We start from the raw sequence: 25,821 nt of genomic DNA, 5'->3' as shown, positions 1-25,821 counted from the left end.
GAAGTCTCCAACAGAATGTGAGAGACATCGGTATCAAGAGTATGTCGTCATCAGAATCATCTGGAAAGTTAAAAAAAAATCAATTTTAAAATACAGGAGAAGAATTGTTATTGAAGTTGCCATTCTCTACTGTTTACGGTATATCAGGAGGAAATGGGAATATGGTGCCATATTTCGTATGTTTAAACATTTATGAGGAAGGAGGCATGAATGAGACAGTGTACATATATATATATATATATATATATATATATATATATATATATATATATATATATATATATAAATATATATATATATATTCCAACAGGGGTTCCAGCAAGACAACAGCTTACATGATCAGTTTATTAGAGACGTTTCGTGCCCCAAAACATTGGCACATCATCAGTCTGGAATAAAAATTTATTCTTTTTAAAAAACAGTAAAATAAAGTAAAAAGTACAATCCAAAAAGATGAATTATTAAAAGAAGCTTATAAGTATTAAAAGACTACCTATCAGTCAGAGAACAAGAGCAGAATGACTAGAAACGTGAGGACCGACCAAACTACACTTCAGGCCAACGAAAGGGGAGTGGCAGAGACGTAATTGTTTAAATTAGGCGATAGGTGTTTAATGTAAAGTGACTCAAGTGTTGTTAGAAAGGATGCTTGGGTTGTTGAGGTAAGGATAGAGAAATGTGTTTTTTCCATAGGAATCTTGCATTTTGAGGTATGTGTTCGAATACTCGAGAATTCGGGATTCGATATCCTGGATCCCGTCCTATAGCTGAGTCCCATGTGACTATAATAACGGACTTGCAACAATCTCCGTGTTGAGCCAATATAAGTACCAAGGCATCTTGGGCATTCATATTTATAGATTACATTGGACAACATAAAATCTTGAAGCTTATCCTTGTAATTGAAGAGGCTACCTATCTTTTTTGGATTTACAGGGATTAGGGTTAGTCTTAGGAAACCTAATTCTTTTTCTATAATGTTTTTTTATATTCAAGCGTAGTTTATCTGTGTGGATAAAGGGAATTGATGCGTACATATTAAGTTTAGGTACGTTGAAACTAGCAGGGGGTGGAGATACGTAATTAGAAAAACCATTTTATAATAATAAATTAAGAACAAATTGCTTGGGTAGGAGTTAGCTGTAAAAAATTTCAGTAGGTACTCTATTTCATTATGGAAAGCAGACCAGTCAGACGTATATTTAAATGCTCTGTGCACCAACGTAATGACAGAGTTAGCTTTAAAGCCATAAAAACACGAACTGTAAAAATTATTTCCCAATCCAGTAAAAGTACTCTTGCGATATACACTAGTATTAAAACGTTGTTCACTCCTAGTAATTTTTACATCCAAGAAGGCTATTGAATTGTTGTTTTCAGTTTCTATGGTAAATTTCACGTTTGGATGAACAGTGTTGATATAATCAAGAAACTCGTAACATTGCCAGCTGTGTTTAAACAGGGTAAAAGTATCATCAACGTACCTTCTATAAAATGCTGGTAAAATTATCAGGGCAACTATTTAAAAAATTTTCTTCTAGATGACTCATAAAAAAGTTAGCAAATAAAGGTCCTAACGGTGATCCCATAGCAACTCCCTCGACCTGCGAGTAAAGCTGTTTGTTAAAAACGAAAGCCGAATCTTGCACAGCAAGTTCGAGTAGTGTCTTAAAAAGGTGTCTGCTAAAACCGTGAAATTCTTCTATACCCTCATAAACTTTATTTAGAATAATGTCTATGGTTTCTGTAACTGGAACATTAGTGAACAACGATTCGATGTCAAAACTAGTCATAATTAGTTCACCATCTTGTTGAATTATTGTTTGTTGAAATTTAAAACCATTTTTTAAAACATATTGTGAGTTTGAGAAATTAGTCAGTAATTGAACTATAAATTTGGATATCTTAAACGAAGGGCTGTTATAAGCTGACATGATAGGTCTTAAAGGTGTACCTTCCTTAAACTAAGCACCTGCATTTAAATATAGAGACACATTGATGAAATAAGAATGAAAGCCAAGTATCAAGTCCATTTTCCCCCCTAAAATAATAACAATTTCTGTAACTTTACCGGAAATCAAATATCCTTATAAACGTGATTTTGAAATATATATATTAAGTCATTCCTAAAAATAAAACTTACCTCTTCTAATGACAGTGGATTTCCTTTCATTTTGGTATCGATGCTGTGGAACCGTTCTGTTGGATTATTGAAATGACATTGTAAAGGATTCAAATGTTATCTCTCATTGTCAATAAAAATAGTATGTTAAATTATACGTATTCAAAATAAACACAACATATTTTCGTTCGTTTATTAGCATTAGTTGAAAGTTTAATCAACGCTTTCATACACAAACAGGAGCTCAAAAGGTATATTTTAGCGTCAGTGAAAATATATCAAATTATACATATTGAATACATAAAAATTATTTATCCGTCATTAACCAAAATTATTTTGTACTTTTTTTTGCGTTTATTTCTATTATTAATTTCAAGGAGAAAAGAGCCAGAGCATTGAAATAATACTCTATCATTCATAGTATTTGCATGCATATTGCATAACTGACATATTGTATTTCATAGCTAAAGAATAAGCAATATGCCCCGCCCAAAAGTGCCCACCCTTCCACGACTTTGAGAAAAGAAAAAAAAAAAAAAAAAAAAAAAAAACGCTCTTCCAACCTACCGTGAGCAAGATGCAGCCTCACAAGCGCCATGAGGAAGGCCTCCGAGGTCAGGATCCTGTTCTTGGCAAACCTTAGCACCAAGCATTCGAGGACTTTGTTGGATACCGTCACCCCGGCCTCCCACAGAGCCGGCCTCAGGTGGTAGGAGGACGTCTTGCCACAGTGGCTTCGGTCGAATTTCAGGAAAGCAGTCTGAGAAAAAATAACACTTATAACAATTCACCTTCCGAGATATTACCTAAGGCAGCGTGAATGAGATATTACCCGACATTTATAGCTTCATTATTTTATCTAGATAATCGGGAAAGTAGGATACGTAGTGGATACAAAATCATTTTCATGTCTGATTTTGTTAAAACGCACAGGTTACCGTAATCTTTCGCCCAATAAATAAAAGAAATACTTGAAGTCGCGTCAAGAAAAAAGGTTAAACATCACTTCTTGGCATTTGCTATAGCTTTAGAGAACGGTCCCTCAGAGAGGGGTATGATTAAATCGTGGAAAACGTCTCAAGTTAAAAAGTAAACAAAAGAGTACCTGTAGCTTTTCATTCAGAGGGGAAATGACTGTTGCGGAGTGTTGGGAATTAAAAACAGTCTGGGGCAGAATAACAAACGTTTTATGAACGTTTCCTCGAAAAGGAATGATTAAGTCGTGGAAAATGTTTCAAGAGGAAGAGTAAATATGCGATTGTCTGTCGTGTACCCAATCATTGCTAGAGGAAATTACCTCTGCGGAGTGCCGGGAACTAAAAGCAGTCTGATGGAAGAGGACAAAAGTCTTAGGAACTTTTCCTCAAATAAGAATGATTAAATCGTGGAAAATATTTCAAATGTAAAATAAAATATATGATTGTCGTGAAACTATTCATTGCACGAGAAAACTAACTCAGATGAGTGTTTGGTACTAAAGTCTCCTTAAACAGAAGTTTAAATGGCTATAAATATTTCGAGTAAAAAAAGTAGGCACTATCATGTAGCCATTAACTGCAAGAAAAAACGTACGCTTAGGTAGTTTAGGTTTTATAGACTACCAAAATCAACAGTGATCAGCAACACAATTAGGCTTTTGTAACTTTAGCACAAAATCAGTATTTCTACTTTTCTTCAGAGCATTTTAGTTATGTCGTTGGAGGCTATAAATTACACTTTTTCTTTGTTACCAGAAACATTATTGTAATATCTACAAAAGAAATTGAATAATCTTTAGCAAATACAATCAAATAAATTAAATTGCTTGCAAATAAGTCTTAACAAAGATTCCAGTCACTAAACATAATGTCTATCCCATACAGAGATTCAAACGGACTATGCCTATAACAAAATTGTTATAAATCATTTATTGATGAAAAAATTGTACTTGAGAGACAAGAAATCGAATTTTTTAAAATTTTCCTCATACCCCTCAAGTATTTACCAATTTTTATAACAGGAAGGTATGGCAGATAACTATCTTTTAAATATAATAAATATGTCTCAGTTAACAACAATATGAAAAATGAGACCTTGCAATTGCAATAATTCATTTACTGATGAAAAATAGTACTTGAGAGGCAACAAATTGAATTTTTCTTTTTATTCTTCACGTACCCCTTAAGTATTTGCACAATATTTATGACAGAGATGTGGCAAATAACTTTCTTTTAAAAATAACAAACTGTCTCATTTAATGACAACACGAAAAATTAGACCTTGCAATTTAAACCAATGACCCATCTTGAACTTACCCTCCAAAACTGCAACATGATGAGTATTCCAGGAACGTCAACAAGACACACCCGACCGCTGATGTTAAAGTCTCTTAACATGATGATACTTTTAACTAACTCTAAGCTTGGCTTCTCTGCTAAGAACACTGGAATGAGGAAAGAATGACATAAGAGAATGAGGCAAAATTACAATAATTCTACGTCAAATGTTATTAAGTGTTTATACAAATCTAGAAATCAGAATACGCAGTTTTGATGTATTTGATATAGAACTTGAATTAAACTAATTCTCTCTCTCTCTCTCTCTCTCTCTCTCTCTCTCTCTCTCTCTCTCTCTCTCTCTTTTATTCATCTGTAGTTATTGTAAATGTTATCAGTTCTTTCAGATAAACAAGGCGTGATCCAACCTCCAGCTTACTCGGGGCGCGTGCTAAACTCTACAGTCAAATGGCACGTTGTTTCACTAATGATAATTAAAATAAGTACGTTATATTTCATTGAAAATAATTGTTCTGTACTGTTTAGCATAAACATTTACTTGTTTTTTTTTTACATTTTCATTCTAATAAAAAAATCAATAATATCCTAAGCTAAAATTCCTGTATCTTTAACTCAACGTGAAACACCTTTTTCAGACCTTTTTAGGCTTTCATGTCCCTCTGAAAAGAACAACACAACAACAACAACAACAAAGAAGTTAGCAGGATTACTCCCCGAGTAAGCTATAATAAAAGATGATAACTCAGATATCTTACTAGAGAGGAATTGCTACTCACTCCAGTGCATGCTTTGTGATGTGAAACGTCTGTCTCAAAAAAAAAATTAATAAATACTCACATTTCCAGTGTGTTTTGAGGAACTTATGCAACATATGCGGATCCATCTCAGGTGGGTATTTGCTCAATAATTTCTGCATCATGATTCGGCCCTCACGCTGAAGCATAATATTACGATGGTTGTTACTGGATTTAATAAGAATGCATTGCAGTCATAACTTATGAAATAGGACTTACAGCTCATACAAAATATAGGCTGTCAGCTTTAAAAAAAAAATACATTTTCTTTTTTTATTTGTCGCCTCTATAACTGAGAATATGAAATACTTTTCAGATAACAGGAGTTATTTATTGTAATGTCAAATATCTTTCAAGGAGTTGACCACTTGTTGGAAAATCTCTAAGAAAAAATTAAATAATTTTTTTTTTTTATAATATCTGTGCTCATAAATTACAAAATAATGTCCAATATTCTTCACAGAAACTGACCACTGTTGGAAAAGTCCCAGAAAATTAAATAAAAAGCACGTTTTTTCATGATATATATGCACTAAAATTATATATTACTTCTTAGGCCTGTCAGGCCTTATTCTAATTATATAATAATTAGAAACTGAATGATACTTAATTGATTCAACACAAGACTAAAAAGACTCACCAGTTTCATTCCATCGTCGACTCTTTCCAGACTGATCGATCTGAAAACCATGTTGTCCTCATTCACCTCCCTAAAATAGCAAAAAGTAAATTGATGTATATATATGTATATATATATATATATATATATATATATATATATATATATATATAATGTATATATATATATATATATATATATATATATATATATATATATATTATATATATATATATCAGAATTTTTACGCATATGCACATGAACATTGTCATCAACATCATATATGAATGACGTAAGACCAAAATTCATGAAATACAAAAGAAAAACAATTTTTAACTAAGTTGATCTAAATTTGTGTATCGATACCAATACCAGAATCGTCTGCCCATACCAGATGTTGCTCTGTTCGTCAGTGAGAATCCTGAGGAGGAACTTGGTATCGGCGTTGGGTTGGGCAGTGTGAGGCACCACCATGTAGTCCCCGGGGGGCAGGGTGAAGAAGGTCACCGTCTCTCGCGCCATGCTGTGGAGGTCACGTCCATTGGCCTCTGCGGGGAGATAAAGGGGTCATTTGATGATCTTGGATGGACTCAATAGGAGAAAATATTATATATATATATATATATATATAATATATATATATATATATATATATATCTATATAGAGTACATATATATATAGATATATATATATATAAATATATATATATATAATCAAACATCAATTCAGGTAAGCCGAAGACACATTGATGTTTTAAAAGAAGATTTTTTCATTTAGAAACGTTTCGCACATGACTATGTGCATCATCAGTCTGCAAAATGACAAAATAGTAGCATTAAAAATACTAAAAATACACAGGATTCTTAAAATGACAAATAAAAAACATTAAGAGACCAAAAAAAAAAAAGTAAAAACAACTGCTGTTACACCAACCTTCAGGTACAACGGAAGAAGATAGAATGACCAGATATAGTTGAGCAGAAGAGCAACCACCGTTTAACGATGCAGTCACTCAGGGTTTAGTTTTAGAACGGGGCAATGATTGAGCAGACCAGAACATTCAAATACAAAAAATCATGCTATCAATTGTAAAATTGAGGTCAAGAAGCAGCACTTTACCATTTTAGGGTATTCTAAGGATGCAGATTATCTGACTACCTTAGAGTCATTATATATTAAAAGACTCGTTCCATCGTTAAATGGTGGTTGCTCTTCTACTCAAAAAAACACTAATCGGAAAATAATAAGCTGAAACCAGTAAACCTCTATAGCATAAAGAGAAAACAATGATATAAAAAATAATGCATTAAATATATCTGAAACCAGCAAATCTCTGTGGCATAAAGAGAAAATAATAATATACAAAAATAATGCATTAAATATACCCGAAACCAGTAAATCTCAGTGGCATAAAGAGAAAACAATAAATATAACAAATAATTAATTAAATATACCGGAAATGTCAACGAAACGAACCTCGTATTCCAAAACAGTCTCTGATACGACCAGCAAACACAGGCCAAAGAACACATTGTTAATTACTCTTCAGTTTTCCGCTGGCGAACCTTTATATCCCCCACCAATTTACATATCAAGAACATAAAAGGCTTCGTATCAATGACGGGTAATTTTTTCTCTCTCGTTTTATTCCGGAGTCAACGATGTTGTGATAATGAAATCTGGCCATTTTCCCTAAATTCATTAGCCATTTTTATTCTGGTCCGTCGGGTCCTCCTTGAATTAAAGTGAGGCTTTCAGTTTTGAAGTCTCTTTTTGTTTTTTTTTTGTTTTTTTTTTTTGGAGGGGTAGAGAGGAGTCCTAAGCTGAATGAGAGAGAGAGAGAGGAGAAGAGAGAGAAGAGAGCGAGAGAGAGAGAGAGAGAGAGAGAGAGACAGAGGTGGAAAGAACGACGTAGGAAATACCGGATAAATTGGGTAGGAAGCAATGGAATACACAGGCATCAATATGGAAGAAACGTGAGAGATTATAATAAAAAGAAAAATCATGGTATAAGAAGCAATTGATGTTTTGGAAGGTTTAAATCCACCACATTTAAAGAGCAAAGCCTGGAAAATATATATAAAAAAATATATGACAAACATCAAAAGGAAAAAATAAACCACGGTTTTAGATCCTGGCAGGGGTCGGCTTTATTGCTAAGCCATCTTCAGAGGACTGATACAAAATGGAGGGAATTCACAGTAAAAAAATGTTAGCAGGACAGTACATACGGACATGTGAACACCTTGTGGCACATATATATCACAGAATGTCTACCACTTTGTATCAGTTCTCTGAAGATGGCTTAGCAAAAAAGCCAAAACCGGTCAGCAGGATCTACAACGGTGTTTCGATTCTTCATTGTGTGGCGTTTGATATACAACAACCATTGTCAGGGGGATTATATTATGGATATAAAGGCTTCATGGCAAATCATCAAAGCGAAACTCAAGTACTGTCATTTTTCCTATTCCATTTCCTCTTCTTTCGTGCCATTCATCTTTTATGCTTTCATCTGGATCGTCTGTTTACTCGTCTTAGTTTCACTGAGGAAAAGAATAAAAACAAATTCCACTGGATTAACCGAGACAACGAGAAGAGAATTGGCGGGTGAAAGTATTTGTTTTCCATTACCAGATTTTACTTTCGACGTTAATTACATTTTCAGTCTCTGAGATAGGTCAGACTGAATATAGTAAGAACTATTATTATTATTATTATTATTATTATTATTATTATTATTATTATTATTATTATTATTATTATTATTCAGAAGACGAAACCTGTTCATATGAAACAAGCCTACTGGGACCAATGACCTGACATTCAAGCTTCCAAGTAATATGGTGTTCGTTTGAAGGAAATTCGAGAATTATTATTATTATTATTATTATTATTATTATTATTATTATTATTATAAGAAAATGCACTCCCTCATATTGAATATATCCACAGGGGCCATTGCTTGAAATTTAAGCTTCCAAAGAATATGGCGTTTATTCAAAAGAAGTTTCAGAAAGAAGAGAACCGCAAAGCAATCCTTTTCCTTGTATGGTATAATTTTACTGCATTTTTTTTCCTTATTTATTGATTTATAATTTTTTTAGACTTTTCTAATTGCTGACTTTTTCTTTCTGAATTTCCTATTAGCTCCTGTTACCTCTTTCAAATGGACACTAAAATATTCTTTGGAAGCCTGAAAGTCACGTCAATGGCCCCTGTGTGCTTGTTCTATATGAATAGTGTTCATTTTTATAATAATAATAATAATAATAATAATAATAATAATAATAATAATAATTCCCTTCAAATGCATACCATATTCGTTGGAAGCTTGAATTTCTAATCAATGGGGTTTATCTTCTAAATAATAATAATAATAATAATAATAATAATAATAATAATAATAATAATAATAATAATAATAATAATAATAATAACGGAGGAATGATAGCGGCACAAGATCAGCCCCTAGGAACCAGATATGTCCAAAGAACGATAGATGGAAATAACATCTCTCCCATATGTAGGAAGTGCAATACGAAAAATGAAACCATAAACCACATAGCAAGCGAATGTCCGGCACTTGCACAGAACCAGTACAAAAAGAGGCACGATTCAGTAGCAAAAGCCCTCCACTGGAGCCTGTGCAAGAAACATCAGCTACCTTGCAGTAATAAGTGGTACGAACACCAACCTGAAGGAGTGATAGAAAATGATCAGGCAAAGATCCTCTGGGACTATGGTATCAGAACAGCTAGGGTCATACGTGCAAATAGACCAGACGTTACGTGATTGACAAAATCAAGAAGAAAGTATCACTCATTGATGTCGCAATACCATGGGACACCAGAGTTGAAGAGAAAGGAAAAAAAAGAAAAAATAGATAAGTATCAAGACCTGAAAAATAGAAAAAAAAAAATAAAGAAGGATATGGGATATGCCAGTGGAAATTGTACCCATAATCATAGGAACACTAGCACGATCCCAAGATCCCTGAAAAGGAATCTGGAAATACTAGAGGCTGAAGTAGCTCCAGGACTCATGCAGAAGAGTGTGATCCTAGAAACGGCGCACATAGTAAGAAAAGTGATGGACTCCTAAGGAGGCAGGATGCAACCCGGAACCCCACACTATAAATACCACCCATTTGAATTAGAGGACTGTGATAGAGCAAAAAAAAAAAATAAATAAATAAATAACAATAATAATAATAATAATAATAATTGCCTTCAGATGGACACTACATTCTTTGGAAGCTTGAATTTCAAATTAATGGACCCTGTAGGCTTGTTCCATTTGGATAGGGTTCGTCTTCTGAATATAATGAAAATAATAATAAAGGTAGTTAATAATGATAATAAGAGACCTTTTAAATTCTAATTACAATTTCTAATTACACAACGGCGTGAGTAATCAGCAGGGTTATAGTTACCCCTCACAGGGGAAGACTAACACCAAAAAATCTAGAAACCATCCCCCCCCTCCCCCCAGTATGAAGACAACCCACTCACGTGCTCGCTGACGAAGGCGGTGGTCAGTCTCGTCATATTGGGCGGGACCTCGTAGACTGCGAAGCCTATCGGGTGGAGCAGATGCTTCTTCTTGTTGTCCAGAGCCGAGAGGAAGGTGTCATACTGCTGCGTGACGGACACCACGACGTGACACTTGGAGAGCCCAGCTCGTGGGATCTGCACGTGGAACTGGGGGTTCATGGCCGTCGTCTCTGTGAGGATATTTGTATTTTTAGGGGTTTTAGGGAAACGACTGAGATTAATATCAATGTTTTTTTCTTACTCGTTGAGTGAGCCTACAATCTACTTTATTGTTATTGTTGCTGTTGTTCTTGGTGGAGGGTAGGAAAGGTCTATGAAAGAGCCTAAAACGGTCTGAAAAAGTTGTTTCGCATTGAGTTAAAGATACAGGAATTTTAGGAAACGATATTTATGATTTATTTATTAGAATGAAAATGTAAAAAATAAACAATGTGTATGGTAAACAATACAGGCAAATTATTTCCAATATAACATACAGCATATTAATTTTAATTTTCCTTGGTGAAACAACTCTCTATTTGACCGAAGACTAGCACGCTCCCCGAGTAAGCTGGAGGCCGGATCACATCTTTTTCTTTTACAGGTTAAATTAAAGAATTATAATGTCAGCCTGGGATATGAGCACAAAGGTTTAATAAGAAGGAATATGAGGAAATTGAAAGGAATTATTACTATTCTTTCATAGAGTAAATAAATAGCAGATGCTTTTTTCCTCGTTTTCAGGTATATATATATGTATGTATATACATATGTGTGTGTGTTTGTGTAACATTTAGTATTAACAATATTTCACATAAAGTCTCTAACTGGTCTCCCATAAAAAATGGTGAAGGCTAAATTTGGAAAAATAAATATTTTATTGACCTCTAAAAAATGGCCTGCCAATAAAAAAAAAATCACTAGAGTGATTTGGTCTTTGTCCAGGAGATTCTTATCGAAAATAGAATTCAATTTTGTCTAAATCAGAAAAAGGAGCTTGAGAAAGATATTATAAGAATTCGGGAAATGACTTTAACCCCAAAATCCTTTTATAGGAGACGTTTTTTTTTCTTGGGGGGTGTGGTGGGTTGGGGGCCAGTTTTATATAAAAGAAATGGTATTTTCCTGAGTCTGCACTTTAGCTTTCCGTAAAATGAAACTATTGAGATGTCTTTGTCTGTCCGCCCTCAGATCATAAAAACTACAGAGGCTAGAGAGCTGAAAATTGGTATGTTGATCATCCACCCTCCAGCCACCAAACATCCTAAATTTCAGCCCTCTAGTCTCAGTAATTTTAAGTTTATCTAATGTTAAAGTCAACAATCATCATGCGCTGGCAACGTAATAACGGAGGCCACCACGGCAGGCTCTGAGAGTTTCATGGGTCGCGGCTCATACCGCATTATACCGTGACCACCGAAAGACAAATCTATTTTCGGTCGCCTTGATTATAGGCTGTACAGAAAACTAGATTGCCAATTTTTACTTGTTTTCTTTAGTAGAAGGAATCCAACATTAAACGTCAATAGTTCCCTTTGTGTATCGGTGTAACAGTCACATTTTGGAAACTTGACTAGACAAGTGTATATTTATCCAAACATTTTTGTGATAAATCGATTTTTTAATTTCAATTCTTCGAAACTTCTAGATTTAATTATGATATTTATTTGGTTAATTCTTTACTGACTTCCCCAATAATTGATTTTCAGATTGGTCATATAAACACTCATTACTCGATTGGCAGACAATGTATGTTAAAATTTTAATAATTCTCTCTTCTCTCTCTCTCCTCCTCGTCCTCTCTCTCTCTCCATCTCTCTCTCCCTCTCTCTCTCTCCTGACTACCTTACCTACATCTATTTTTTTTACTCGTTTTACAGTAACTGGACTAAAGATTGTATGGTCTCATTAACAGACTTTTATTCATCTATTCACATACCTTCCTCTCTCTCTCTCTCTCTCTCTCTCTCTCTCTCCCTCTCTCTCTCTCTCTCTCTCATATCCCCTGCCTTGTTTTTTCTTATTACAGAAATTGTATGAAAGTATTTATGGTCTGCCTAATATACTTTTATCATTTATCCAGTTGGTCTCTCTCTCTCTCTCTCTCTCTCTCTCTCTCTCTCTCTCTCTCTCCCCCATTCCTTCATTTACACCCATTTTTTATCAACGCTGAACCAGGGACATTTGTTTTCCCAAGAAACTCATTCTTGTAGAAGCCATTTGCTTTGAAGAGAAATCTGATACGAAATGGTGATGGCCGTCCACCTCGTTCTTCAGGCTATAACTGTCTGGCCGAGTGTTTTGTTTTTAATCGTTTCTCTCAACGTTATGATTTCCAATGGCTTAAATCAGACAAAAAGAGAGAATTCCATATTAATTCACAACTGTAGTAGGAAACTGGGCTGAATTCTGAAGGCAACTTTGATTCCTAATGTTCATTTTCATAACTTTAGTTGCAGGAAGAGATGAATGTGATTGTGCAGTATTCATCTGAGAGAGAGAGAGAGAGAGAGAGAGAGAGAGAGAGAGAGAGAGAGAGAGAGGTGCACTTATATCCAGAAGTGATTGTGCAGTATTCGTCTGGGAGAGAGACAGAGAGAGAGTGAGAGAGAGAGGTGATGTACGTATATCCAGAAGAGAGAGAGAGAGAGAGAGAGAGAGAGGTAATGTACGTATATCCAGAAGAGAGAGAGAGAGAGAGAGACCTTACCTTACAGACCTTACATCTTGTTCGGGTTGCCCCAGGTCCCTCAGTGTGAGGCACCTCTAATGTCTACCAGAGAGTTGCTAGTACATCTTCCGGTATATTTTGCATCTTCCAATCTTGGATGGTCTGGGATGCAGTTTAGATATTTGTCGAGCTTATTCTTAAACACATCTACGCTCACTCCTGATATATTCCTCAGATGAGCTGGCAACGCATTGAATAGACGCTGCATTATCGATGCTGGTGCGTAGTGGATTAATGTCCTGTGTGCTTTCCTTATTTTTCCTGGTATAGTTTTGGGCACTATTAATCTACCTCTGCTTGCTCTTTCTGATATTTTTAGTTCCATGATATTTTCTGCTATTCCTTCTATCTGTTTCCATGCCTGAATTATCATGTAGCGTTCTCTTCTCCTTTATAGACTATTATAATTTTTAAGAATTGTAGTCTTTCCCAGTAGTCTAGGTCCTTAACTTCTTCTATTCTAGCTGTAAAGGACCTTTGTACACTCTCTATTTGTGCAATATCCTTTTGATAGTGTGGGTACCATATCATATTGCAATATTCAAGTGGACTACGAACATATGTTTTATAAAGCATAATCATGTGTTCAGCTTTTCTTGTTTTGAAGTGCCGTAACAACATTCCCATTTTGCTTTACATTTTGCCAACAGAGTTGCTATTTGATCATTGCATAACATGTTCCTATTCATCATCACACCAAGGTCTTTAACTGCTTCCTTATTTGTGATGGTCTCAGTTATTAGGTCCCTTTATTGCATATAGCTTTCTTTCTCTGTCTCCATAATTTATTGATACAAATTTATCAGAGTTAAATACCATCCTATTTACCTCTGCCCAATCATATACTTTGTTAAGGTCTCTTTGTAGAGCGTTCCTATCTTCATCACAAGTAATTTCTCTACTTATTCTTGTGTCATCTGCGAAACTACTCACTACCGAATCCTTCACATTATTGTCTATGTCTTCAATCATAATAACAAACAGTATTGCAGCTAACACCGTACCTTGCGGCACACCGGATATTACCTTTGACTTCATCCGATTTCTCGTCGTTTGCAATAACTATCTGTTTTCTGTTGTGTAAAAATTCTTTTAACCATCTTCCTACTTTATCCACGATATTGTGTTTTCTAATTTTCTTCGCTAATATATTATGGTCTACTTTATCAAAAGCTTTTGCAAAGTCTAAATAAACCACATCTGTTTCATTTCCGCTTTTCATATTTTTGAATATGTTCTCACGGTGGACTAACAGTTGGGTTTGTGTACTTTTTCCGGGTACGAAACCATGTTGTCCTTTATTAAACAAATTAGTTTTTTATAAATGTTTCATAATATTTTTCTCATTACCCTTTCATACACTTTCATAATATGTGATGTTAGACTCACAGGCCTATAATTACTTGCCTCTAGTCTTGATCCACTTTTGAAAGTAGGGGTAATATCTGCTTAATTTGTGCTCCTCATAAATCTTGCCTGTATCTACACTTTGTCTTAATAATATTGCAAGTGGCTTTGCGATAGAATGAACTACTTTCTTTAACAAAATAGCAGGAATTCCATCAGGCCCTGCAGCAGCTCCATTTTTAATTTCATTAATAGCCTGCACAATATCAGCTTCATTAATATCTATGTCAGCTAAATATTCACTATTTTCATCCCTACTTCTATATCATTATCTTCATTATCTATTCTAGGGGTGAATTCTCTCTTATATCGTTCTGCAGTATGTTGCAAATTTCCTTTTTTCATTCGTTAATCTCCCTTCAATTCTCAGAGGGCCTATTTCTATTCTTCTTTTATTCATCTTCTTCGCATATGAGAATAATAGTTTGGGGTTTTGCTTCTTGATATTTAATAGGGTTTTTTCTTCCAAGTCCCGTTTTTCATTTTCTTTTGATTGTATAATCTTTTGTTCTGCATTTTCTATCTTACTTTTTAGTTGCTCCTAATTAACTTTCCATGCATTTTTTTCTTTTGCAAGACCTTTTTTCCACTTTTCTGATTTTCTGGAACAAGATCCTTCTGTCTCTTGGTATGCATGAATGATGTTTACTTTTCTTCTTCGGTATATATTTTTCCACTATTTTCTCCAATATTTTATATAATATCTCCGTATTTACCCTTATGTCATCACTTACGAAAATGTTATCCCAATCTTTGTTTAATTCTTCATTAATTTCTGACCATTTTATATTTTTACTGTAGAGAAGTTGTATTTTCCATATCCTTCCCACTTTTTCATTTCTTGCTTATCTCTATTTTCACTTGCTTTGGAATGAACTGTTAAAATTCTATGACATTATGGTCTGAAATATTCGCATTATAAATATTATTTCTTTAACATAATTCATCTCGTTCACAAACTACTAGGTCTGCTAAAGTAATTTTCCGTTTCTTTGTTGGCAGGTGATTTATTTGTTGAATGTTGTATTCTAGTAGCATATCTAATAGCTTTTCGAATTGCCTCTTATCTTCTGCACTACTATTACTCTCTTTTTTATATGTATAAGTACAACCACAATCTCCTATTCGTTCTTTCCATTCTACGAAAGGAAAGTTGAAGTCACCAGATAGGAGAATAGTCCAGTCCTTGTGATTTCTACATATATCATCCAATTTTTCAATTATTAAGTCAAACACTCTTTAGTATTAGGAAGGTCTATATATTACTATGTTCATCAATTTTTCAGATTCAAATTCTACCGCTATTAGTTCACATTCTGAGTTACTATATTTCTCATATATTTTTCCTTTGTTTTTTGTCTTTCCCATATATTGCGGTTCCTCCTTGATTCCTATTTTTTCTATCTGATCTATAAGTTTGGAACCCTTTATTTGATCATCCTTCCCAGTCTCTTGGGTGGAATACCAGGTTTCACTTTTATAGTTTTCATTATATCTATTTTCTTTTCTTTTATTTTGGGTTAGTTCTTCTAAGTACTCTATTTTTCTTTTTGAGTTACTCGTAACTAAACCCTGCGCATTCATCACTATGATGGTTTGCGTGTTTTCTCCTTCATTTAATACTGGTAGTAATAAGGATTTTCCCATGTCTCTTTCCTGTTCGGTATGTTGTTCTTTTTTTTCATTTCCGAAATTCTGACATTAAAAAATCCAACTTTTCCATAATATTTGATCTTCCTTCATCATAATTATTCATTTTGTGTCTGAATCTGCAATTTTCTCCGTTTCTGCAATATCCTCTTGCATAATAAATACAGTTATTATCTCTTGAGTAGAATTTCGGAGCTGATGCTTTGAAATTTTTGCTGACACCTCTGCATATCTCATTGGTGGTTTGCTTTTCTCTTTTACCTGATATTCTTGATTTTCTCTCTTTATTTGTTTCTTTCTTATTTTGGATTTTATTACTTGGTTGGTTATTTATTTGATTATGATTCATGGCTACAGGGTGCATATATTTGCATTTTTTGTCGAACTTACATCCTTTTCCTTCTTTTAGGTTTTTTACATATTTTTGGATGCAGATCTCTGCAATCATCCCCATATCCATCTAAGTATGCACATTTACCATATATTTCATAGTTTTGACATATCTTAGGATGTTTGTAGTAACATCTTTCTCCAAATCTGCAATTCCCTCTTTTCAAAAGGTTGCAGATTTTGTCTTTCTTGTCTATATTTTCCTCTTTCCCGTCATTGTGTAGATCTGGGTAGAGCCTCTTCGGGATTTGCTTTTCTGTTGTCATATCATAATTTATTTCTTCGTAGGTATGCTGCTTTATTGCCTCATATGTAGTATCAATGAGTATCTCTGCATCCATACTTTTATCTTGTTCTTTGTTTTCCTTATTTTTTTTTCTGTCATTTCATTTTTTGTTTACTTCTCTTCCGTTTTCCTCTTCTTCTTTTTCTTCTTCTTCTTCCTCTTCCTCTTCTTCTTATCCTCAACTATTTGTACATTCAATCTTGATTTAATAACATTGTCTATCCATGATAGACATGTTGAACAAAAAATTCTTGTATCTTTTCTCAAATCTTGTATTACCTCAGCACACTGTGGATGGGTCGGAATGTTGCATGCAGCACATTTTCTGATTAGGTTTTGTGGATTGACTATGCTATACCAAACCTTTACACAGTTGCATGCTTTTGGCATTCTTTTTCCTAATGCATCAATTAGGATATTCACAAGATTCACCTTATTCATTTTCTTTGTCGGAATATGTTGGTTTATGTATATTTTCTTTATGAGTCTCTCTCTTGACCACTTGGATTTTATTTGGAACTTCTTCAATTATTTTCAAGATATTTTCATTAGATTTGTTCCAGTTTGAAGGATTATATCCTTCTAATATATCTATGAATGCTTTTGTATCTTTTTGGTTAGGACTGTTGCTGATTTCATAGATGAGAAATGCCAGTTCCCTTCCTGCTACCTCATCGTATTGTGAATCTGCTAGACACGCCAAATTACGCCACCTCTTCCCGCAGTTGGAACTTACTGCCATCTTGTTCTGATTTATAGTATTACACTTGATAAACTAACTTAGAAGACGCTTTATCTACTATTTTCACACTAATCTTATCACCGATAGTTCACGAACACTTCTAGATATTTCTCAAATTCTAGTCGTAGTTAAACTTGTGATATCTGTTGATTAATCTGACTTCACGCGGGTACGACTCACCAAGCAAGATGGCTACTTACGAGAGAGAGAGAGAGAGAGAGAGAGAGAGAGGTAATGTACGTATATCCAGAAGAGAGAGAGAGAGAGAGAGAGAGAGAGAGAGAGAGAGAGAGAGATAGTGTACGTATATCCAGAAGAGATAGTCAGTATTCGTCTAAGAGAGAGAGAGAGAGAGAGAGAGAGAGAGAGAGAGAGAGAGAGAGAGAGAGAGAGAGAATTAAATATTCATAAACAGACTGAAATTAATCCTTAATTATTACATTACACCATTCCACAGAAAAATGAGCGAAAACACAAAACTAATCTTCTTATTGAAGTTGCATTGACATAAAATACCTCAGATAAAACTAGATAAATGAGGGTTTTGGAACTTAATGAGGTCACAGGGGAAAAGGCAAAATTATTATTATTATTTTTTTTTTTTTTTTGCTTCTCGTAATAAGAGGTTCATCCGAAGATTATACGCCAGAGGAAGTTGTAAGGATTGACACAGATATGGATAGAAATTACGAATAGAAATAAGGAATTGACGTAATCTTGGAAAATATCATTGGTGGGAGGATGGATTTTCTTGTCAGGGATAAAATTGTTTTTGATTGAATTTATTTTCATATCAGAGATGATATTGTTGCTGGGTGAATAGATTTTCTTGTCAGAGATGATATTGTTGTTGGTTGAATGAATTTTCCAGTCAGGGATAATATTGTTGTTGGGTGAATGGATTTTCCAGTCAGAGATAATATTGCTGTTGGGTGAATGGATTTTCCAGTCAGAGATAATATTGTTGTTGGGTGAATGGATTTTCCAGTCAGAGATAATATTGTTGTTGGGTGAATGGATTTTCCAGTCAGAGATAATATTGTTGATGGGTGAATGGATTTTCCAGTCAGAGATAATATTGTTGTTGGGGTGAATGGGTTTTCCCTGTCAGAGCTAATATTCGGTTTTGGGGTTGGGAATTGGACATTTTGGATTTCTTTGTCTGAGATAATATTTATGTTGGGTGAATGTACGAGTATCTTATAATGTCCCCTGAATATACACAACTTTTAATCAGTCAGCTAAATAAAGAACTTTCTTTTCTGTCTCTAAAGCTTCAATTGAAAACCCTTGTGAGCAAAATCAACAGACTACACAGCCAAAATTGTACCAAAGGCAAATCAGCCTTGAGAGAAAATCAACTTAGAGAAAATGGTGATACACAGATAAATATGAGAGAACATAAAACTAAAACTTGACTTTCATTTATGAATTGATTTTCAAAGGTTAACCTTCTAATTGTTCTTTAAGATTTATTAGGCAACCTTGAAGTTAGTTGCTTGAGTAAAGGTGATACACATTACCGAACTGTTCAATCAATCAACTTCTTCTTCTTCTTCTTCTCAGCTTCATCCCTATTCTGGGTCGCCGTTTTTAATGAGTCTCTTCCATCTACCTCTGTCCTGTGTCATTTCCTCCCATACTCCCTTCTTCCTCATATCATCTCTAATGCAAGTTCTCCACCTGGTCTTAGGTCAATCAACTCCCGCAGTATAAACTTACCAACATGCTGAGGTCCACCTCCGGCGTTGTAGCCAGCTCTCCACCTCCTGCGCGCGAGCACCGCCCTCCAGGGCTTCTTGGAATGAAGGGCCGGCTCGTTCATCCAGTCATCTGGGCCGACGTGGACTAGATCGAGATGAGTGAAGTGACGCGCGAAGTCGTCGAAGGCCATCCTGGAAAACAGACGAGGGCTATAAGAGGGTCCAGAGGAACGCCGCCGTGACGTTGTTAGACATTGCAATGGTCATCCGGGTTGATGGCTATCGTGAAGCCGCTTGAAACCAGGTGAAAAGGGCACATGCTACATGTGTAATTTGCTAAAGAACACCAGGTTTACTGAGGGTACAAGGAAATTGCGTAAAAGCTCTAATGAAAAAAGTTTACGACTGTTGGGTTTGTTTCCCGGGATCCCGGGATCCCGGACAATTTTCAAGATTTGATAATCCCGGGATATGTTTGCACATCCCGGGAAATCCCGGAATAAAAATGAGTACAAAAATAGGGACAAATTTAACTGTAGAATGGTTGTGGACTTGTTGTTCTGTTTATATTTATATACACTGTACATACAGACAATTTCTGCCATTATCTATATGATAATAATGATAGATGTCTAGATTATGTCACTCTTTTGATATTTATATAAAATACTTTATATTTTCAGTGAACTGTATTTTCCCATAAACAGCATCTTGCTGGTTGCAAAATTGCAAGTTGAAACACTTTTGCAAGACAAGGCCTATCAAATAAATCCGTGGAGGGAAGATAAAGCGTCTATTCCATTGTTACCATACAAAGATAGCACATATTGAAGACTGTAGTAAACCTCTAAGCCAAGAAATTCAGCCTCACACAGTATACATCCTTTCCAAACGCCATAGAGATTCGCGCTATCCTTTTCATGGCGATGAAACGACATCCACTTTAGAACTGTGTAAAAAAAAAAAAAAAAAAAAAAACAATATCGCTTCTCTCAAAGCAACTGCGTTAGAAAACTGCTCTTATTATCACCTCGTTGAGCGTGGTAATTGATTCGGGGAATAATGCCGCCGGCATTCATTTGGACAGTAAATAAATCTACTGCTAATTAACGCCAGGTGTCCTTCACCTGATAATGACGAGTTAACTGAGCCGTTTCCGAAAACATTAAATTCAGTAGTCGATGAAATCATAATTAGTTAAGTTTCCGAATGAGGTAAGTGAGTAAGTAATTTGCACCTGGGGCGATGTGTTTGGTCGTATTGCAAATGGGTGACACAGCCACCTCAGCTTCAACGTTGACCTGTGATCGATGCTTATGCTAAAGTTTTATAAAGGTTCTAAGAAATTATTTACCTTAGTTATATTACACAGGGGATGTTCATGTGCTAGATTGCTTTATGGCTTATGCTGAGCATTCTGCTATATAATAATAATAATAATAATAATAATAATAATAATAATAATAATAATAATAATAATAATAATAATAATAATAATAATAATAGAGAAACAAATCCACAGTTATGTAAATGTACATATGTTTCAATTTAAAAACAGCAAAGATGTTTCGGGAATCTGTTCGGTTCCCCTTATCAATCTGACACGTTGAAATAACACTCCAGCGAAGTAAACATAACAGAAGACAAAAATTAAGTGACTTGTTTATAAACAATGAGACCGGTCGTCAAACATAAATCAGGCAATGCCGTCGTTTTCTGATGAAAGCCCCGCCAGTCGTCTGGAACGTCTAATTGGCCCTTGCCAAATGCGGTCGTTTTGATGGTCTTCTTCAACAGCATAGGCGCCGGCAGCATCGGTTACAGGAAGTAGCCGAGTTACCTGAACGGGAAAAAGAGGCAACCGCAGCATCAGATGTGGCTAAAGAGACAACACTATCTTAATGTTCTTTATTCTTAAAGCCTTTAATATATTTCTTGGAAATAAGGTTATTGGTGAATTTATCTTCCTGTGTGAAAGATTTATTGCCTTCCATGGTAAGCCATAAAAATAGGGAAGACTCGGGTTTTTATTGGAAATCTTACTTATTATGATTTGTTTATGTTCCTGTTCAGACAACGTACTAGCAATTTTTCTTACATCTCTATTGAATTTTAATGGCACGAAACAGATGATAAGTTGCCGTTTTTAGACATACTGATCTTCTATGACCCAGTAACTTTCACTTTTAAATTTACAGTTTATCGTAAAAAAAACAATGCAGAAACATAAATTCATTTTTTCTCCTGGCACAATAGTGAAGTCAAAACTAACATCTTAGTCAATTTTGTTTTGAGAGCCCTGAAAATATGTGGCCCCGACTTCATTGACAGAGAACTTAAACACATTGAAGATGTTCTAGAAAAACTTTGTTATCCTTCATATTTTATTAATAATGCCTTTAAAAAGCCAGAAGGATATTCTACATAGATTCCTCTCAAGTAAATGACAAAAAGAAGTTTACGAATTGTCTTGCACTCCCTTTTAATCCTCACCTGAACAGAATACGGACAACTGTTAACAAAAATCACAATGATAAAATAAATATAGTCTAATTATAATAACACTATTAAGAAACTTCTTATACATAAGAATAGCACAACGAATCACAAACATGTTGGTGTTTACGAAATTCCCTGTTCAGAAAGTGCCTCTAAATATTTCGGGGAAAGTGGTAGAGGGCTGCCCACTAGAATCGGGGAACACAAAAGAGCATACCAGTTACATGCGGAAAACAATGTATTAGTTAGTCACAGTCTTAAGCTCGATCACCGCATAAATTGGGAAGAATATAAAGTAATTTTTAGAAGTAAAGGTGTTGGTATAAGAAGGCTAGTGGAGGGGTTTTCTATGGAAGGCAATAAATCCTTCACACAGGAAGATAAATTCACCAATATCCTTATTTCCAAGAAATATATTAAAGGCTTTAAGAATAAAGAACATTATGAGAGTGTTGTCTCTTTAGCCAACATCTGATGCTGCGGTTGCCTCTCTTTTTTCCCGTTCAGGTAACTCGGCTACTTCCTGTAACCGATGCTGCCGGCGCCTATGCTGTTGAAGAGGACCATCAGAACGACCGCATTGGGCAAGGACCAATTAGACGTTCCAGACGACTAGCGGGGCTTTCATCAGAAGACGACGGAATTGCCCGATTCATGTTTGACGGCCGGTCTCATTGTTTATAAACAAGTCACTTAATTTTTGTCTCCTGTTATGTTTACTTCGCTGGAGTGGTATTTCAACGTGTCAGATTGATAAGGAGAACCGAACAGATTCCCGAAAGCTATCTTTGCTGTTTTTAAACTGAAATATATGTACATTTATATAACTGTGGATTTGTTTCTCCATTTGAAGACTCGTGCTACTATGAGGATTTTTTTAATAATAATAATAAATAAAATAATAAAATAATAATAAATAAGAGAAGAACTCTAAAAGCGTAAACGCTGCTGAAGCAGCCATTAATTTTTGTTAATAAAATAATAATAATAATAATAATAATAATAATAATAATGTTTTGCTATCCTCTGACTAATAATAATAATATTAATAATAACTTTTCTTTTACTATCCTCCAATATATAATAATAATAATAATAATAATAATAATAATAATAATAATAATAATAATAATAATAATAATAATAATAATTTTGCTATCCTCTGAATAATAATACTAATAATATTAATCATCATCATCATCATAATAATAACATATTTATTTTACTCTCCTCAGATGATAATGATATAATAATATAATAATAATAATACGTTTACTAACCTCTAATCAGCATCCTTCATCTACTCCTCTCCTAAGTATTTACGACGACACTTGGCAGTCATTACTACTCTCCCTCCTTCCTCTCCTCACAAGATACATTCACTTTCTCTTAGTCAATACCATTCACCCTCTTAATATTCACATTACTATTAGCATTAATATTTATTATACCTTATGATGATTTTTTATTAGCCTGAGTCATACTCACCAGAACTCCCCTTCATTCCTGACTCTGACTGAGAGGAGTTCCTTGTCTCTGTCTGATAAGGAGTCCCATTCCCAGGAACGTTCACTCCAAGGGCCGTTCCATTCCCCACGCCCCCAGGGGTTCCTTAGTCTGAAAGGAATAGAGTTGGGTTAGACGGACACTAAAGTTTTTTTGGTAAGTTATGGCTCTATGTTATCAGTGACTGTTTACTACTACAAGGAATAGAGTTGGGTTAGATGGATAATAAAGTTATGTTGGTAAGCTATGGCTCTATGTTATCAGTAACTCTTTACCATTACAAGGCATGATTCCAGCTTACTCGGGGAGCGTGCTAAAATCTAGGGTCAAAAAGTGCGCTGTTTCACCAACAAATATTAAAACAAATACTCTTTTTTATTTTAAATAATTGTTCTGTACTATCTAACACGCACATCATTTATTTTTTTACACTTTCATTCTAATAAATAAATCCTAAATACAGGCGGTCCCCGGGTTACGATGGGGGTTCCGTTCTTGAGACACGTCGTAAGCCGAAAATCGTCGTAAGCCGGAACATTGTCAAAAATCCTAAGAAAACCTTACTTTACATGCTTTAGGTGCATTGAAAACTATGTAAACTGCATTCTTATGGCATTTTTCATCAAAAAAAAACTTTCAAATATTGATTATTTTGCATTTTTTGTGTCATATTTCATCACCCAGATGAGCGTTGTAGGAGTCGTAACCCTGGAACATGCATCGTAACCCTGGAAATAACGTCTATTGACAAGCGTCGTAACCTCGGAACGTCATAAGCCGACACCGTCGTAACCTGGGGACTGCCTGTATCCTATCCTAATATTCCTGTATCTTTAACTCAACGACAAACACCTTTTCCAGACATTTTCAGGCTTTCCATAGACCTCTCCCACCCCCCAACAAGAACAACAACAGCAACAACAACAACAAATTAGTTTGTAGGCTTACTCCACGAGTAAGCGATGAAGGGCATGGATTTCTAACTTTTACTTTCTTTTCAGTTCCTAATTTGTTTTCTTTTCATACAGGGTGCCTCAAAATCTGCAACTAGTATTTTCTATGAAGTTACTCATTTACTTTAGTTTAATATTGGCCCCTATAATACAGGGTGTCCCAAAATGTGCCAGTACTACTTTCGTTTAGGTTATTTTTTTTCTTTAGTTTCTTATTGACCCCCCTGTGCTACTGGGTGTCAAAAAAGTCTGGAACCAAAGGAAACGTATAGAAGAAACCCACTAGTTCCTATTCTATGTAAATTAACAGCTAGTTAGTTCATGAACATCAATAAATAACATTCATTTACTTTTACACATTTTCTACAGCTTTCAGTGCAAGACCTTCACATATATCCTAGTACCTAATTCATTTGATTTATTCATTAGCAATTTGATATTTCACCAATTTATCAGTTAGTTTATCAGTTGTGATACTTGCTCAAAAGGGCATTCGTTTACTTCTATAAGTTTTCTGCAGAATTCAGTACAAGACGTTTGCATTGCTATGGGGCCAGACTTTTGGCACGCCTTGTATATCAATATGAGTGATAATATTATATTTTCCTTTTCAGAAATTACTAAGAGAAAGTGCCAACTGAAAAAGTATCACTCTACTTTTAACGTATTTTTTTTTTTTTATGATTTTTTTATTCTACTTTTTTAATTACCCTCTCTCCGCGGAACAAAAGCCAATCAGAAAAGCGAGTACATGCGTTCGAGCTCTCGATAAATTGTCAACAAAAGAAATCTATTAAACGTCCAAATGGACGTTTCCCGTAAATAAAACCAGTAGACTGTGATTTAGGTATTGGTATGACCAAGTTTTTTTTTTTTTTTTTTCTACAGCGTAATGCTTGCAGCAAATGAAAAAAGTTTCTATTACTGCTTCCAAATTGTTTGCATTTATGCGTGTTTATGTACCTCTGCAAATAATTGCATTTGGGTTTAAATGGAATATCATAGAAAGCCTTCATTTTAGACACTACTAAATTCGCCCATGATTTTCATATGAGCCTCATTAGCACTACTAAATTCGCCCATGATTTTCATATGAGGTAATTTGCAACAGAATGTTTCGTTTTTAATTTAAAATGAATCGAGGGTTTAAGCAAAAGCATAAAATGTATGAATTTAGCAAGGACTGTTATGCATTTTATTTTTCTCTTTAGTCACTCCTTTATTAAGAGAAGTCATATATATATATAAATGATATATATTATATATATAGATATATATATTCAGATAGAGATATATATATATATATATATCTATATATATATATATATATATATATATATATATATATATATATATATATAGCACGAAGTTAACACGTACTTGAGTATATTCTTAAATCCACGGTAGAAATGTAAGTGAAACAGGGACTTGGCACAAGTACTTTCGTAGTATAGTCTACATTTGCATGTTCCCACTGAATATAAAGACAAGTTGACGGGCCTTTATATACAAAAAAAAAAAAAGAAAGAAGGGGCGGGGTTACAGTCTATTAATCTGGGTGGCATGTTGTTTTTTAAGCAACAGTGATAATGAAAGAGGATTTAAGT

General features: G+C 34.6%; 1 pseudogene; it reads right to left on the bottom strand.

The window, feature by feature from the left end:
* Positions 1-25,821, bottom strand: part of LOC135218599 (calpain-11-like) — a 115,851-nt pseudogene continuing 90,030 nt past the window's right edge.

Source organism: Macrobrachium nipponense, chromosome 9 (genome assembly GCF_015104395.2).
Source record: "Macrobrachium nipponense isolate FS-2020 chromosome 9, ASM1510439v2, whole genome shotgun sequence".
Lineage (NCBI taxonomy): Eukaryota > Metazoa > Arthropoda > Malacostraca > Decapoda > Palaemonidae > Macrobrachium > Macrobrachium nipponense.
This window is presented reverse-complemented; position numbering and strand designations above follow the sequence as displayed.